The 15,353-nt window shown below is 40.1% G+C and overlaps 1 protein-coding gene across 1 annotated transcript in view; it reads right to left on the reverse strand.

Moving 5' to 3' along the window:
* NUP93 (nucleoporin 93) overlaps positions 1 to 15,353 on the reverse strand; it is a 108,963-nt gene that overhangs the window by 57,052 nt on the left and 36,558 nt on the right. The gene's annotated exons all lie outside the window — the stretch shown is intronic.

Below are 15,353 nucleotides of genomic sequence, written 5' to 3' on the forward strand. Positions count from 1 at the left end.
TACACCCTATATAAAAAACCTAGACACCTAAAAGTATAAAGACAGATGGAGCTTACTACCACAAAGTGGATTAAGGTCTCTGTGTATTTGAAAAATCTCTGAATTTCAGGTGAGGGCCTGAATTCTTAAACAGCATTCTATGCAAAATCCAACAAAGCATGCCTTTACACAGTTCCTCAGAATTCACTGTAATGAAAATCTTCAATAGAAAAGCTTCAAGTTTATTTCTATTTCCATCTCTCTACAGATTCTAGCAATCAATCCATTAAAAAGCTTCTTAGCCAAGTACACATATAGGAGAAAGTAGGACACTTTACCCAACTTAAGGTATCCAGATTCCAAAGACTCTCTGACCTTCATGTAGTTAACTGGTTTGAAAGATCTCTGAGCAAGAAAAAAAAGAGTGGAGGGGAAGCTAGTTCCAAATTCCTTAGGCCCACACTCGAAACGTACCAAGGATGAGACATTCTTGAAGATGTGACATTAGTACTCTATTTTCTACCTATTATCATTGATAAGATTATAGAACAGAAAAAGGAAGCCATTGAAATTATGTGGCTTAAGTAGAATTATAATCATAATTGCCAGGTGAAATTATCATGTTCACTCGAACAACTATAAAGCTCTAATGTACCCTGACAATATGCATGGCTTTATCCAGGAATCAAACTCTGACAGATCCCTGGTGAGCTCTGTTCTACCTTCTGCCAGGTTCACAGGCCTGCTAGGAAGATAAAGTAATATCACTGGTGCGTAAGTGCTTTTAAGAGTTAAGAATGAGAGGCCATGTGAGGTTGGGCAATTACTGTGCCCTATCCCCTAGCCTTCTGAGGCATAGCTGGATCCCATTTCCCATCGCCCTCATCATCAATGTCCTCCTGGCTCCTCTCTTCTCACTGAGACCTTGTTCCCTTGCCCCACACCATACACTTTCCCCTCCCATATGTTCATTTTCACTGCCACAATTCTTACCTCTACACCAGTGGCTCTGGAAAATTCTGTCTGGAGCTATTTCCTGAACAGTACTTATCCTATCTCTAGATGTTTCAGGGGCATTTCCACAGGATATCTTGCCAGAACATCAAAAATTGAAATGAAATCTCAACTCTCAATCCAGTTAATCTTCCTAATTCTCTGCCTCGACCAATAGCACCAACCCTTCTCCTCGTTACAAACTTCAAGTTATTTCTGAACATCCTCTTAAGCCCATCAGGCACGAAGTGTGGCAGATGTTTTATTCCAGCATCTCTCACACATCTTTTCCTCTGCGCGTTTTCTCACCCACCAACCTGGTCCTGGTGTCACCACCATGGCTGGATTATTACAATGATCTCTGGACAACACCTCAGCAGGTATCTCTTCTACTGGCCAAGCCAACTTACATGTTTCCACACACTCCCCCCTTTCTTCTTGACATTTACCTGCTCCAAAACTTTCAACAGCATGTACTGCCTACACTATACTGCTTGGCAGCCACTCCTTCCACATTTGATACTCCCTCCCTGACAGATTTTATTTCTTAACACATAACTTCTGTTCTCACCTCCCTGACTTTGGTCAGGCTATTATTCTCATATCTTCTTTCATTTGCCGCAAGCCAAGCCCGTTTAATCTTTCAAAGACCCATTCAAATCCTGTCTGTTCCAGGTGGTCTTCCACAACTACTCCAGAATTCACTCATCATTACCCATTCCTCTCTTCTGAAGTCCTATTTCATCGGGAACCTCATTTCATCAGGAACCTCGTATCATTCCCACTCAATTCTGTCATTTTGCACACTCTTGGACAGTTTGATTCTATTATAGCAACATTAGTCAGTCTTGACTCTCCAGGTAGAAGACAATGGACTTATGAATTTATGTTTATTCTAATTATCATCAGGGCCTACTATTGTGTTGTCCTTAATGGGCACTCAACAATACCACTTTGTTGATTTTTATTAGTGTTCACTATACCCCACCCAGGTAGACACAGGCAAAGACTTCAAGGGGAGCTAAATATTACTTCTGTGTGTTGTTTGTTCTTTCAAATTTCTTTAGCTCCCTGAGATCACTGTAGCCTTAGGTAGGAAGACAGATGCTGAGGTAGTTCTTGGCCAACGTGCAGAGGCACCAAGCTCTTGTCTATGACTAAGCATCATTACCAATAATATTCAATTCCCAAAGTCGGCTTTCTTCTCAGTTGCATCTAGTGCCAAGGAGGTTCAGGGAAGATGAGATGGTCCTGGCCCAAAGTCAGTGGTGTGGCACTCACAGCTGATCTGTCCTGACAAATCAGCTGAGAATGAAAAAGCAATCTGCTAATTTTATCAATGACATTTCACCTTGAATACTGTTTTAAGTGAGGGCAGCTAGATTTAAGCAGTCAATAAAAATCAGCTGATATCTGCTTGTCATTATTTAGGAGTAAAACAAACAGAAGTTCCATCTCTGTTACTCATATGCAAACTCGTCTACCCAGGGGTCAAGAAAAAAGAGGGAAAAGAAAGCTCCCTTTGCATTAATAAGCTGATGAGTTTCCTCTGCCCCAGAGCACGGTTCTGCCACTGGTATGCCTATAAATTGGAAAGGATGGAAGCAGGGTTTAAAAGGAGGCCAAAACTTAATGCACAAGGGTGAAAGTATTTCACAAGTAAGATTTCCATTTTAAATACGTTTTCAGGAAGCAGTGCCCCAGTCAATGCAGTTACTAATGGGAATGGGCTAACATGGGAGATGGAAGCATCTCTCCTCAAAAATTCCTCCAGGGCAATTCACTATAGTCCCAGATTTCAGAAAATCAGAATGAGGAGAGCTCTCAGTCAGTCAATCTGTCTGTCTCTCTCACACACACACTCACAGTATCTATCAGGCCTCAGTATTTATATAGAGGTAACAAGTGATTTTGGCAAGAACTTGTAGTCTATTTAAAGGTCTATCTCAATAAAAAATATGAAATAATAAAGTATATGAAGACTCAGAGTCACAGCCATGAAATTTCAGGGGGTAATTCATTTCCCTTGTGGCACAGATTAAGAAATTAGTCCCTTGTTTTCTTAAACTGTGCCACAAGGGAAAGAGAAACCCAGATTTTGGCCAAGGTCACACAGTGACCTGGTCTAGGTCCTGGGTTCAGGTTCTGAGTTTCTTGGTTACAGAACTCTTTGCACAGCATAATGGGACACTATGTGTCTTTAGTATGTGCCTGAACCGCAGATTCCAGGGAATCTTAAGTTATCACATGGGATAATGGTGGATACAAAAGAAAGGCTTCTAGCTTACTAGTTCTTGTTACAAATGTGTTCTATTCAACAGATGTATTTCTTACCAGGTTGATTGTAAATAGAATTCTGTTAAATTCTATTTTAAATTCAGTAGAGAAGCTGTTATTTGAAGGAATACTAAAGCTAAATATCACCCCAAAATTTCTTCTATATATGCAGATATTCAGAGTTTGCATTTGCTTATTGAAGCAAGGTTTATAATATTATTGTTATTTTAGAGAAGAGACACTAATTTTGATGCAATTTTTTCTGCATAATTTTCTATTTCTGATATTAATAAAAAGAAAAGGATTTCTCAATAAAAAGAAAAGGATTACTAAAAATTATCCACTCAATAACTTACACAGGAAAAAACTGTATTCTGTTATCTGGTCAGATTTTCAAATTCACTGCCATACAAAATAGAGTTCTTGAAATTTTTCTATGAAGGAAATTGTAGGCCAAGATTCTATTTTCTCATTAATCCTTATTATAAAGTTGAATATGGCATTCTTCAAAGCAAGAAATAAATTTTGGTATTAAGTCCTAATAAAATTATACTCAGGGATGCAAACCCTAAGAAAATTATAAAATATGAGAATAGCAGCAAAATGAATGTGAAAAAGAAAATATGCTGATGCCCCACAGGATGCTGGCCATGCAAGAGAGGTCGGGATTGGTGAGGAGGCCCTGCCTTCCATCTCCCACCACTTCAAATCAGGACAGACAACCAAGGCAAGCCAGAACTTATGTTGCCTTATGAGACACCCAGTCAGGTTTTCATCTCTGTATTTTCCACCTCTACAATAGGAACACAAGGATCTGCAATTCTAAAAGTTTTATGAAAATTAGGGTGATTTTAAAATCTGCTTTTCCCACACCATTCTTTTCTCCACCAGCCTTCCAACAGTGACACCAGTGGAAATCATTTTAAAAACAATGGTCCGGTTTTATTAACATGCCTCTTACCACTAAGTCCTCCAGCAAACTACTTGAGATGACTAAAACATTTCCAGTTCTAGTACTTTGCCATCACTCATCCTTAAGTTGATGCTGGGGTATTCCAAGTAGCCAACCCCCCCTGAGGTAAACCGAAAAACACTGAAAATCTACTAAAGATGGTGACCATATTATATTCACTTAGGGAGCTTAACAAAGCATCATGCATAGGGTCAAGTGCTCAAAATATATTTATTGATTAGCCTATGAATTATTGAGGGCTGTTACTCAGAAACTAGAAATGTCTACACAAGTACAGACTGTCATCAACATTCTGACTGCGGTGCTTCATGGAAAATTTACACCTAGAATGCAATCAAGTGTTCCTGTGAAGCTAGCTACCTATATACTATTCGAACTTAATCTAATTAAGTACTATTTAAGCCTTACTAGTGAAATGAGTATGGTGAAATATGGGTAAAATGCCTTCTTAAGGCTACTTACATACAATTTCTAAAAGGAAGAGGTAATGAAGTCTAGTAGAAAGCATACTGATGTTGGAGAGAGAAGTAGGTTCTAGGTAGCCCTGCACAAGTCATTCATTCACTACACATCTCACTTCCCCCATCTATAAAATGGAGAACGTCACCAGACCTACCTGAAGTAAGAACACTGTATCTTCAGCTACCTATACAATAGAATTACTCTTCAAAACAAAGAGAAGCCATTTCAAATGATTTCTAAGACACAGGCTTTGCACATTTTAATACATTTTTCAAATATGCAGACTGATTTAGACATTTCCAAGGAAATAGTTATTCTGCCTCTCTGCTTTCTCTCATGGCATCTGTTGTTACCAGCATTGAAGGAAAAGTAAAATCTAATGTCATTAACAGTAGACCCAAGATCCCCAGCACTCAATGCAGGAGGAGGGCACAAAGCGAAGCAAATGAAAAGGTAAACAAAATGAGGTCGAGAGAAGCTAAGAGAAAGGCAGAGAAAATCAGGTTAATGAATAAAAACAACAAGTCCATCTTTCATCTCTCCTGGCTCCTACTGATGGCAGACGGTGTATTTAATCTGCTGAGAGACCAGATTTAAGGCCTCCCTTTGGCATAGTCCATCCATGAATTATTAACGTTTGCAGAAGCAACAGCACATCCGCTCACAGCGATCAGAGAGGATAATGATAATTAACCAAGATGGGATTATTAATCCCTTCACTTCCCTTTCCTGTCTCCCTCTCTCCATTCCCCTCTGGGCTCTGACTGCTTTTCAGGCTATGTATTTTGAGCTACAGCCTCAGTATCCATGTTGATAACTTCATAGTGAATGAGTAATCAATGACCAATTATAAGTTTTTAATATATACACATTTTTCAGATATAGTTTACTGACCAATGTATCCTTGATGAAGCAAAGACACAAACAAGGGTCGTTACAAATTCTTTATGGACTCAAACACTCAAAAGATAAACACACTCCTTTGCAGGCTCAAAGTTCAGGGCTGGTACACAGGTGGATGAAGTTTAAAAGTTAGCAAAGATGACTAGAAAAGCAGGATTTACCTACACTAGACCTCTGCCATCATTTACTCCAGTTGATCTCAAAGTGGAGGGCTTGTTAAACAGATTCTGGGTCTCACTTTCAGAAATCTGGATTCAGTGGATCTGGGGCGGGGCCTGAGAATCTGCATTTCTATTAAGTTTTTGGTAATGCTATGTTGCAGAATAACCAACAAAGAGCTTCTTTCTGTTTGTCAAAGGCATTCAGGGCGTGAGAAGGATGGAGCAGGAAATTAAAACCAACCTGAGGCAGAAAGCTAATACAAAAAACAGATGAGATTTGCAGCTCCTTTCCCTTCTCAACTCCCAGGGAAAAACCTAGATGCTCTGCAATATGTCTGCTGCTCCAAAATAAACCTCGTTCCATAACACTCCTCCTCCCCCAACAAAAAATGAGCTAGTAGGATGAATAGTTAACAAATGGTGAAGAACACATATGAAACTGGGAGCTGAGGGATCCCTGGGTGGCGCAGCGGTTTAGCGCCTGCCTTTGGCCCAGGGCGCGATCCTGGAGACCCGGGATCGAATCCCACATTGGGCTCCCGGTGCATGGAGCCTGCTTCTCCCTCTGCCTATGTCTCTGCCTCTCTCTCTCTCTCTCTCTCTCTCTCTGACTATCATAAATAAGTAAAAATTAAAAAAAAATAATGAAACTGGGAGCTGGATTAATTTATAACTTAATTCCTAAAACATGAGAAACAAAATCAAATATTCCTCTTTCCTTGGTCATTTTTTTCCCTATCACTCCCTCTTCTTAGGATTTTGCTTTAATGTATAATCAATCCTCAAAAAGAGTAAGTTGTAACACTCTCACCCGAAACCTTAGTTTGCTGTGTACAGAAAATTCTTACAAGTCCTCAATATCAAGCTGAGTCAGGCACCAAAAAAACGAAAGCATAGTATTAGCAGAGTCCATAGGAAAGAGCCCAAAATAAGGAAACATACTTCAGGGCACCCATTAGAAGAGCAAAACATAAGCAAGTTATATATATGGATAAAACTAAATATCACTTCTTTGGAGTTTGCAAATGCAATTGAAAACACAAGTAATGAGAACACATGAGGAAGAGGCAGCCAGCAAGGCCAGGCTGGCACACAACGCATCTCTCCACCTGGCCCAGCTCAACCACACACCTAAACCGGGCTGACTCTACATGGCAAGACAGCTGTGGTGGTGAACGCTATGAGGCTGGAGGAACCATTCTAAGAGCCATGATTTCACAACTAAGAGATGCTCAGAAAAAAGGAGGTACACTCCCCCATTAGTAATAACTGCTCTGGATAGACAGCCAGTCTAAAGGGGGGGGTAGTAGAAGGGGCAGAGAGAGAGGGATGCAAAAGATAAAAGGAAACTGAGAATGAAAGGAAGACAGGAGAAAAGATACAAAGAACAGACAAAAGGAATGTAAGGGAAAACAGCCTAAAGAAAGGAAGGAAACCCCATCTGCTCTAAACCCTGACAGTCTAGTCCACCCAAAGTTCCAAATATGACATGTGTTCTAGTTTGCCACTCTCCATTTGCTTGCCACCAATGACCTACTCAGAGAGCATAAACCACACTGATCAGCTCTATCCAGTACAAGTTTCCAGAGACTCAAGCCCCTTCACATAAAGGGCACCTGAAAACTATTCAGCAGCAGCAACAAACATTGGTATTGTTTTTGTTCCAAAGTGTACCTCGGATGAGAAAAGTGAGGTTTGCTACAACTCAGTTTATGGTATTACTCTTCTAAGTAGCATTTTCCTCACTACAACTGATTTAGTTAACCAGCAAGGCTTTCGCACGGAAGGGAATAAATGGAAATGTCACTTCAAAGAAAGAGGTAAGAGAAGGTCTGGGAGGAAAGACAGAACCAAAACATCAAGAAATGACCAGTGGCAAAAGAATGAGCTTAGTGTCTTTGCAGAAAGACAAAATAATAAGGATACAAGGCAAGGCATTAAGAAGTATCTGGGTTCAAGTTCAACCTTTGATTCTAAGTAATCTCTCCATCTTGGTTTCAGGATCTTTCCCTTCTAAATAAAGATGATGCCAACACCCATTCAACACATTCCACCGTGAGGAATAAAGACAGTGATGGGCAAAGCCCACTGCAAAATATTACAAGATGGAAGAAGTATTATGGTGTGCCACTCCAAGTTCACATATTTCAGGCCTGTTACTTTTCCCTACATCTCCCAAATTAGGACAGAGTCACAGATAACCATTCTTTCAAATGGTTTGAGGGGAGTGGCAAAATGACTAATTATTCATGAAACCGGCATGTCTCAGATCCCTTTCCACACATTAGGAAGCTTTTCCATTACAGAATAAAGGAAAAGACTGTACATCGTCTTTTAAGAACTGACCAATTCTGAACTCTGGGGGTCATCTTTATAGCTGATCTCTTATACACTCTTTATGGACTAGTTCCTCATCTTCCTGTTAAATCAACTTTCCCTGTCACTTCAAACAGATGTTCCATAGCCTCAAGTACCTAGTCCAAACAATTTAATACTTCCAAAATGGTGGCTGTTCGGACAACTTTGAGGGGCAATGTGGCAGTCAAGATGTGTACTTGGGGGGCATGTTCCAAGTTCTCTGAATTAAGCATGTCTTACCTTTGTAATTAGGGGGGATAGTGAATCTTCTCTCCTAAAGCCATTTAGTTCCGACTCACACTTTCAAATTCCCAAATTTAGTGTTTCCTTGTCATCTAACTCCCTCAGCCCTCATCTGCTCTTCCAGTCAAGATGTGTCCACGTTGTGAAAGAAGAGGGGGAAAGTCTTTTGCAGACAGTGATTCCTTCTCCTCCAACCACTCTGAGCCAAGCTCCTTCTGTAAGCAGAACACCTTAGCAGCCCCTTGGCTAGATTTGAATTCCAACTTTATGCTAGGAGAGTGGCACCAGGCACATGCTGAGGGCCATTTACATGGGAGTGCTTGTGACCTACTCTGAACACTATCATGCCTTTTCAGTTCTCTACTTGGTCTTCTCCTCAAGATTGTTATGTTAGTCTGCATTTATTAGTAAAAGCCAGTTAGTCCACATAGTACCAATTTGCGTGACTCCAGGTCACCTCACTTTTTTATGTTGTCTCCTAGAAGTGAATAATTTTGCTGTAGAGAAATTCTTTCCTGTATTCTGGAGCACACACAAAGTCGAGGGCCTTGTCTGTGTCTATAAAAACCAACACACATAATACCCTTAGACAGCCAAATCATATTATAAGATGCAAGATTTCAACATTCCGGCACACTGCCAGAGCTTAATGGCCAGTCAGACGCTAAGTAAGGAAATGGGTCTGCATTAAACCTACAAATAAGTCAACAATCAATAGTTCAGGATTACAGTAAAAAACTTGATGTGCCCTTTAAATTGCTTCTAGCATCATTCTTCTAACTCAAGCTCAGCTTCAGAAGCAAAACAAAACAAAGATGATCAAGCAAGAAGCTGAACACAACCTATTTTCACAAGCACAAAGCCATGGCATTTTGAAACTAAAAGTTGCTCCAAGATTTCACAGAAACCCTTTACAATATACCTGTAGGGCAGCAAACCTGAGAAATAATAGGCTGAGCTTTAGACAGTAAATTAAACTGACAGCTCAGTAAGCACAAAACTAATGCAAAAAAGCAAGCACCTGGAGATAAACGGATAAAGGTTTGGCCTTTCTGCAAAACTCATCTTTCTCACCCCACCCAAAACCAGCAGGGGTTAGTATAAAGATTTAGGAAGTATGTTCCAGCTTTTTCCTCAATCAAGATTATTTTACTACTACACATATGTAAATAAGAGCAATGCTCGCCACACTCATTCACGGTGGGCTTTCTACTCTTTATTTTGCTCTAAATGAGCAATCAATGAGCAATACTTCTATTTAAACACTTCTACTACTTTCCTCTTTCAAACAGATCTTGAAAATTCACTTCTTTACTAAACAGTCTTGATATACAATGAAATTTAAAACCTAGGAGACTAAGGGCACGGTATTGAATTCAAACCAACAGAAGGGAGTTCAAGCCTGGGCATATCTAGCCTCTTGCGGGCCTAGGTTTCCCATCAGTGAAGAGGGTTAACAAGAATATCTACTTCAAATAGTTACTAGAAACCTAGAAGTGTTCAGTACAGTATCTTGATGCAATAAACGTTCAGTAAACCTTAGTTCTGACTCCTCGATTTTAGCTGGGATAAAACAGAAGACAAGGGAACTCAAACTTGTCCTTAGTGCCACTATTCATTGCACCAGCAGGGATACTTAAAGAAAGGAAGTAGGGAAGGAAAGGGAGAAAGAAGAAAGGTGAGATGGGGGTGGGGGGAACATAACTATTTAAACTAGTCTACTCAAAGTGTGGTTGAAGGAGTAACAGATCCCAAATAGCTGATGCCCTGTCTGCAGCAGACAGGTACAAAAACGGAGAATAAGCATTTAGAAAATTTTAGAGCAAGCTGATGAAGTAATTTTGTGGACTGAATTTAATTTGAAAAACTAAGGCTTGTATTTTGTATGTCTTTTATTTTGGCTTTTTTACCCCCTAGTAATTCATTTTTACTGTATTTTTCTAAGAGTATCTCTCAGCCTGAGATGAACTGGAAAAAAAAAAAAACTTATTTGAGAAGCACTGATTCAGTAGGCACCTTCTCAATGAAGAACCCACCACCATACTCATTCAACATGAAGACCTCTGGGGCATTTTGGACCTCATCACTGTACCATATACTATTGTGAATGCCCGTAAATCTTCAAAGATCCACAAGGCAGGGCACGTGGGTGGCTCAGTCAGTTAAGCTTCCTACTCTTGATCTAAGCTCAGGGTCATGAGGTCAAGCCCCAAGTTGGGCTCCATGCTGGGTGTGGAGCTTACCTTTAAAAAAAAAAAAAAAAAAAAAAAAAAGGCCAAGTCCTGTGCTGGTCCTTCAGAGACAGACTGATAAATACTGTGGATAAGAGAGAACCTAGTAAGAAAGTACTCCCAGAAAATATCACACCAGAGTGTTTTGGCACCTTAAACAAATCAAGCACATTATAACCTTCAATGGCCATTTCTACCTGTCCCTAAGATAGTGACAGAATCTAAAAATAGACAATTTTTTCTTTTTAAAAGAAAAGAGAGCAGAGGAAACTCTCCCTCACATCCTTCTGCTCATGCCAGTCAAAGAAATAAAGCAAATCAGGTAGTAATCACAAAAATCAGCCAGTAAATCTGCACTCCCACTTCCATTCTGCTGACCCAATCATCCCCTTTGTTTTATAAATGAAAGGAATGGCCCAGTACTGGTTGTAAATATATTCTGTAAGACAAGGCTACTTTCTGTACAAGTTCTCAGAAGCTATATTGGCCCAGTTCTGCTCAGCAGACCCTGCTGCGGTCCTTCAAGAACGGTGGCTCTCAGAAAAGCAGGGGCAGGATTTGGCTGTGTCTGCGATGAGGAGAGGCCTCACCTTTCTGTCCTCCAAGATAATTCAAGTGGCACGTGCACTGCTGCTGATTGTTAGTGTTACAGACCCGGAGGCTGTCAGAATTGAGGGCCTGAGCCTTGGCTTGGCTGCCAGCAACCCGAGCTTAAGGGACTCACTCAACCTCTCTATATCTGAAGTACACGATGGAAGACAAGCATCTGGGTATAGGGGGAAAAAAGCTTTAAAAAAAAGCAATACGTACTAGCTCTAAGAGCTCTGCAGCAAAAGAAAGTCTAATATAGGTCTTGTCTGTAGAAGACACTACCTATCCTTTCCCCCAGCTTCTGTTCCTGGTCCCCAGCAAACAAAAAAAACCAGGAGTCTTCCCCGTCTAAGCCCCCTCTCACTTCCTTCACAGAATGTGGATTTTTAGTGGAGACAGTGGGAACCTGGGTCCCAGTTTTAGAACTAAGGAGCCACATTTTGCCACCCCCAACAATGCAAGGAACCACATCAGGCTACAGGCCTGGAAAGCTCTGAGATTGAACACACCAAAACGGAAATAAGAGATCACAGGGTGCTGAAGCAGCGGATCAAAGTGGTACACAGGGTCAAGAGCTGCCACCTGAGAATGACAGGCTGGTCTACAGTAATGCATTCGATATTCAACCAGGTTTTAACCCCCATTTAAATTACATCCACTCCAGTATCAAATGGTTCAGCAGATAAAAAGACATGTCTATTTCTGGTTCCTGAAGTCAAATGATTTAAAGACACCAGATTGCAGATGACAATACGTGCCCCCCCACTTCCAGAGTGCTGGGACATCGATAGATATTGGCAGGTTGAGAGACAGCTCAGGGAGGAGGAAGGGCAAGACTCAAACCGGTTCAAAGACAACAGGGCCTGGCCCATATGTGAAGTGCTCTAGTAAACTGTTAGATAAATATTTTAGCCAGCGGCTTCTTCCAAAACACTCTTAACGGAACCATTCCAACTTCTTTCTTCTTTAGTTGGTAATTGATATTCCTTTGCTCAGTACAGGATATAAGAAACCTCTGAGAAGACAAAAAAGCCTGTCATTTCCTGCTTGCTCAGAAGGCATTCAGCATCCATTTACTTGCTTGTTCTGAAAGCCCTGCATTCAGGAGTAAGTGTGAATGGATAAGTAAAAAAGGCTGAAATCTTATATCCTTGGCTCACATAAAAGCAGTTTTTCACATTTTCCACAGATGATGCCTTTAACACCCATTTTTATTCCAAAGTCACCATTTTTAATTCCATTCACAGGATACTTTAATGTAGTTGCATACCACAATGCCTACCTTTTCCCTTATCACAGACAAGCAGAAAAATTAAATCATTTCAGTACTTACCCAGCAATCAGTATCAGACTACCTAATTACAAACACAAAACAGGATGGTACATTAATTTGTCTCTGGGAAGACACTATTTTTTCTTTTTTTACATGTTTACTGGTTTTCACCAGCTCTGAGATTTATACTGGGTCAAGGTTTAATGACAAGAAACAGCAAATACGTTTGTTAAGCAGGGGTGATGTGGACACTGCAGTGTTCACAAAACAGACAAAGCCTGGTACCATGACTGCCCTAACAAGAAGACAGGGCACAGTGAGATGTAGGTGTTTGGCCACATGCGTTTGGCTACTACAACTGAATGCTGGCCCAAAATGTACCTGGTGTTTGTTCCAGGAAAGTGTTTCTCACTAACTAGCAAGCTTAGGATCCAGTGAGAATTGGGTTCGTTATCTAATGAACCCAAGAGCATTAACTATAGGTTGTTTAAGTCCAGGATAAGCTTCAAAAGAGCAAGATTCAAATATCCATTAAAGTTTTCTAAAAACTCAAAAGAAAGGTTACCATGAACTGCCCACTGACTCTCTTAGGGGCAAAAGGAATATAAGCAAGGAGGTCAATAAACACAAATGCTTAACTAAAAACCTTCACACTGTTTAGATTCTTGTATTTTTATATGCGGGCTAGATCACCGCCGCAGAAACTCCTGCTCGGGCATATGAAGAACAGAAACACCATGGGAGATAGGTATGTTTTTCACACTTGAAACATATCTCAGGACTGTTATATGATGATCAGCATGGAAACAGATGCAACTCTTGATGAATGAACCCCACCTCTTCTTCAAATTTACTAAAGCAACCCTGTTAAGACCTCTCTTCAGTATACATGCTTAGCAGTTTCAACTTCTAGAAACAAATGAAAATGACTACTTAAAAATAACCTTAGAGTTCAGGTATTGTTCATCCATTCAGACACACTCTCTTGCAGCAAATTTGAGCAAGGGAAAGCTTACTTACTGCACTTCTCCCTCAATATTAATATTTTGCCAGTAATATTCCTGAAGAGCTGCTATTAGCACACTAATCATTCTAGGCAAGGCTGACCCTCTTTCCAACAAACAAACAGCCACAGGATTTCTGGAACCAATTCCCCACTAACAACTTGCCAGTACTACAAACAGACAATTAGCAAGCACCACAACCACTTTTCCGCTTAGCTGTTATATATAGCTGTATTTAAGCAGCAGTCTCCTAATTCTGAAGATGTAAAATTAAAAGATAAATCACGAAAATAACAATTTAGGTGATAAGGGGTTACACAAGCAGTGATTCATTTTTAAACTTATCAAAGCTATTTAGTTCTTATTATTTAAAAAATAAGCTAAGAGTGGTCCCAGCATATTCTACATTTCAAGGCCAAGGAGAATAAAAAGGAAGGAAATAATGAATATTTTATTATTATCAGTGTGATAAATTTCTAACAAGTGAATTATTATTGCATCATTATCTTGTATGTGATAAATCAGTTTCCCTGATTCTAATTTTTTTATAGTTATTTTATCCACTATTTAAGATTCTTTTGATCTTTACTCATACAGGACAGGACAGATTTCCATCTGGAAATTTATAGGTTATAAAGACCTTCAGAATAGGATCTTTCTTTTTTGGCTGAAGAGATAAGAGATAAGATTTACTTATCTAAGATTTGAATGGGCTATTAAGTTAATTCCAACAACATAAGCCAAATTTCTGTTAATTTTGTGGGGAAACATTTGGAAAGTTTTGTTTTTTCCTAAGCAGTAAAACCGACACCCTGTATTTGAAGGCTGCCGAGAGAGAGAATCTGAGAAGACCATGAAAAGAGGCGGTGTATGAGGAGAGCCTCAAAAGGTTAGACTGAAATGAGGGCTCAGACATTTCAGAGGTGCTACTCCAGGCTAAAGGAAGGTGATAAGCAAAGATTTAACATATAAAAGAAAAAGAGGCAACCTGGTGGCTAAAGTACAAATGCTTGCGCATGTACACATACACACACACATACACACACACACACACACACACACACACGCGATAAGATAGCACCTCCTACTACAGGAAAGTATCGCAATTTAGTCCCACCTTTACATACCCCAAACACTAGGTATTTAATACTTTAGAAAAGCAGACAGTTTCTATTTTTAAAATGTCTCTATAGAAATCTCTTAAACAGGGCAGCCCGAGTGGCTCAGCAGTTTGGCGCCGCCATCCGCCCAGGGTAGTTAGTTTGGCGCCGCCATCGGCCCATCCTGGAGACTCAGGATCGAATCCCACGTCAGGCTCTCCGCATGGAGCCTGCTTCTTCCTCTGCCTGTGCCTGTGCCTCTCTCTCTCTCTCTCTGTCTCTCATGATTAAATAAATAAAATCTCTGAGGGGAAAAAAAAAGAAATCTCTTAAACACATTACAGAGCGTTAGCCTGTTTGGAAACAGTAACTACCATTTAACTTGAATCAGATATGGGTCTTCCCACAGCCCGGAAAGAGAATGTTGAGGATGAGATCAGATAACTGGGTAAGGTCTGCAGTCACTGAACAACTAGCAACAGATGCCTTAGCCTAATACTCCATACAGCTGTGAAAGAGTGAGATTTGATGATGTTTCATTAATTACAGTTAATTTATGGTCTTAAGATTTCTGGCACTCTAAGTGTAGTCAGTTGACATGTGTCTCCCACCAAATGTAGAAGTCCTAACTCTAGTACCTGTGCATATGATCTTATTTGGAAATATGATCTTTGCAAATGTTACTAAGTTAAGGATCTCAAGATGAGATCATCCTGGATTTGGGATAGGCCCTACTTCCAATGACTGGAGTCTTTCTAAGAGACTAAACCATAAAGGAGATAAACCTTGTGGAAACAGAAGCAGA

Source organism: Canis aureus, chromosome 5, assembly GCF_053574225.1.
Source record: "Canis aureus isolate CA01 chromosome 5, VMU_Caureus_v.1.0, whole genome shotgun sequence".
NCBI lineage: Eukaryota > Metazoa > Chordata > Mammalia > Carnivora > Canidae > Canis > Canis aureus.